We start from the raw sequence: 3,997 nt of genomic DNA on the forward strand, positions 1-3,997 counted from the left end.
ACTCATTTAAATTTGCGTTAAGTGCCGGAGGCAAACGGCAATCGACAGGCTTCCGTGATCGTCAAAAATACGGGAGAATTTGGCTTTCTGACTTTGTATTTTTTCTTTCAATAATTTTCTCAGTAGCTGTGACTAAAAGACATAACTGAAAAGGCTGACATCAAGTATTCATTTATTTTGGCCAAATTTTAACGCAATTTTCAGCCTGGCGGTACAATGAGTCACCTATAACATCTTTTATCTATTCTCAGCAATGACCCGTGCTAATTCTACTCTCAGTGTTACCTTTAACATAATACACCTCCCATGCATAAATTATGGGAATAGATTTCAGGGAATAATAAGGAATATAGGAAAACTCTCGTTTGTGTATTACTATGTACTTATTGACTGAGTGGGAGGGCCGGACGGGAAAATATTTGGCCTGAGGTCAAGGCGTACGGACCGAGCGCAGCGAAGTCCGTGCGCCATGAACGAGGACAAAATATTTTCTCGTCCGGCCCGACCTAACTCAGTCAATAAGCACTTTATCATATGACCACCGCGCTTTTCCCTTTTTTTTTTTTCAGGGTAACAAAATTCGGAATGTTCACTGACGTCGCTCATTTTGACCGAAAAGTCGGGATTTATATAGCAATTGCAACAAAGTTGTTTTAGTTCGCATCTCGCGAGCGCTTCTCAAGTGTATTAAGGCTTGACCAATCTAATTATTATGCATATTTTTATTTGAAGTAAAGCGTTTGTCCAATGTCTATGAAACTTAGCAGAAAGTTTTTTATCGGTGCTGTTATTGATTCGCCAAAATATTTTGCATCGCATTTTGGTCACGTGACCCTAAAACAACTTATAACGTTTATATCCTTTATTCAAAAATGGGGAACATTTATACTTCAAAATTTTGAAAACGTTTGGCATTAACACGTTTAGTACAACTGTGCGTATCGAATGCCGCCTTTTAATGTGGTACTCCGTATTTACCTTTTAAGATATTTGGATGTTTATCATGTCACGTGACCTATTTTCCTCAATTGTTCATTGCTCTTAACATGTGGACATGATTAAAAGGCGGCATGACAAAGCCCTTAGAAGGGGTCATCGAATAATCAAGAAACAAGATTGATATAATGTAGCTGAATGTTCCCCATTTTTGAGTAAAAAATATAACTGTTATAAGTTGATTTCGGGTCACGTGACAAGAATGTGGTACGGGATATTTTGGAAAAGTTATAACAATACCGATAACTAACTGCCTGCCAAGTTTCATAGGTCCGGGACAAATGCCTTCCCTTCAAATAAAAATATGCATAATAATTAGGCTGGTCAAGCCTTAATACACTTGAGTTTCATTGCAAAACTATTGAGAAAATCCCCGTATGAGGGCTGTACGCGATCCTAGCAGGGCCGGACGGCTTTTTCCGGCCCTGCTCGCGTCATCGCGTACGGCCCTCATACGGGGATTTTCTCAATAGTTTTGCAATGAAAGCGCGCGCAGGGCCGTACGGGTCATATGATAAATAGATGTTGTTGAACTAGCGTTAGGTCCGTACTGGGAAAATATTGGTCACGTTCCCTTTTTTGCAAGTTTGTGGACCGAGCCTGAAAGACAAAGTCCATAAACTTGCAAAAATGGCACGAGACCAATATTTTCCTGGTACTCGCCCGATGTGAAGGAATCCGGAATCCCGCAACTGTAAGGCTTTGGAATCCGGAATGCATTGTATGGAATCCAGAATCCACGGATTTCGATGGAATCCAGGATCCATTGCTATGGACCCTTGAGTTTGGAATCGGGAATCCCAGGGGCTGGGATCTGGAATCGGAGGGCTACTTGGATTGCTTTACACATGGTGACAGTACGGGCCGAACAAGCTAGTTCAATAACGTTTTCATTAAATTGGCTCTCTTGCCCCGGGGTTTTCCGTTCCTTAGTCTTGCCTTTATGCCTACTCTGGAACGTGGAATTCGTACTGGAACTCCGTCATGACTAAGTAAATAAAAATTCGGACCGCTCAGAGAACCAATAAGAATTCTCCTTTTCATCTCCGATCAGTTTGCCTGTATAATAAAATGGGTTATTTCTGCGATGTCAACTTAGTATAAACATGATTTTTTGGTTTCGTCAATCGAGTTAGCCAGCCCTTCGTCAAAGCGGGTTGAGAAATTGTGGGTGGTTGGTGGTTTTGGGAAAATGAAGGAGCTTCGCCATTGGTGGCATGGCTCTCATTCGTATTCTCACGTTTGGACTGGAACGAACATCCGATGAAGGCTTATGCGTGGGAAATAATTTTCATCTCAAATAGATTCCCCCGCATGAGCCTCTCCTTCATGCTGGTTTCCAGTGCAACTGTGACAATACAAAACAATGCAATGCAATACAAACTCTTTGTTTGTACGTCGCTGTTGAGGCTTTTCATTGACGATTCGCTTGAAGCAGCAACAACTAAAACACACTAATAAATTAATTAAATGAAAAGAGGTCATTGATTCCATAGGGACTGCGAGTGCTTAGTTGAAACAAATTTTGGTCCGGGATTTTTGTGGCTTTCTGAATTACCATGGTGTCGAGATAGGTCACAAATTGTCATGTTATGGGAGGAGTGTTTAGGAAGATTGAAATGGCATGCAATAGGACATTTGCATGGTGACGCCGTTTAACTACAAGTCCCAGAATCCTTCAGGTTTTGTTTGCCTCATGCTAATTAGAGCTATTTTTATTTTTACCCCGCTGGAACACAAAATTTAAAAAAGAAAAGAAAAACAAACTGATTTCTAGTAGTTGTAGTCAAATGACGCTATCGTGAAAGTTGCCCATTGGCTGCGATGTGGCTTTGAACATCTACGTGATGTAGAAAAAAAAAGACAAAGACACGTCGAAACCAAACTGCCAACCAATTCAATCTACCTAACCACCCCAAATAGCTAGGGTCCTATGGGGGTGTACGTGAGGGGTAATTTTGTCCGTTATCTGAGCCGCTGATCAGATGAGCCCAAATAATGCGGTTTACATTTCGTCAGTAGGGCTGGGAGGGGTGGGGCGGTACGACCAACCCAGATCCTCCACGGAAGCTTTAGTTCAAGCTCTCAAACACTGACAGTCATCTCGCTATTAAATTCTCTTCGTTAAAAAATTCTCACCTTTTAATCAGAAAAACACGACAGGTGTAAAACAAATCTATCTTTTTACACGGAAACGAATAAACATTGCCTTTAAAAGATGAAACGTGTAGCTTTGGCGTGCCACGGATGAGTGTTTCAATTTTACGGGTAAGAGGAACACATGATATCACAATGCACAAACATACCTGTCCTTTAAAATGCACTTGATTGATGACCTTCTGTTTAGGCCCTTAACACTTTAAGCGGTCGATCACGAAGTCAAGATGTCATCTGTGTTGATAATCAACCCTTTTTTTCCCGGATGAATATTAAACTTGTCCTTTAATTGCTTTACAAACGACAGAAATGCATACAAAGCGACACTTCAATATTCCATAGCCTGTTTTCATAAATCGTTAAGCTAAGTTACCTGGCCTAAGAATGGAAGCGAGGCCGCCAGTGACCCTGTTTTGATACAAACCTTTGTGCTTTTTTCATTTTAAGGTAGACTAATTGGAATTACAACAACACAATCTACATGATAAAAGCAGTGTGGTCTGTGTCAATAGGCCATTTCTTGAAAGATCAAATATTCAGCTTGATAGTGAGGCAGTGAGGACAAAAACAATACAAACAAGTTGGAATGAATGTGAAAAGATTCTCGGTCTTTGGCCATTTCAACTTAATCAAAAACATAAAACAAACAGCGGCTACCAAAATAATTATCATTATGCTTGTAGCCGCTGTTTGTTTTATGTTTTTGAATGTGAAAAGTATTTACATATCATCCATTTTCCTTCGTCTTCACTGCCTCACTATCACGCTGAATTTTAATATATTGCAAAGTTTTCACATGACGTTACAGCCGCCATCTTTGTGCCCCTAGACAAAGAAACAGCAG

Source organism: Montipora foliosa, chromosome 6, assembly GCF_036669935.1.
Source record: "Montipora foliosa isolate CH-2021 chromosome 6, ASM3666993v2, whole genome shotgun sequence".
NCBI classification, from domain to species: Eukaryota; Metazoa; Cnidaria; class Anthozoa; order Scleractinia; family Acroporidae; genus Montipora; species Montipora foliosa.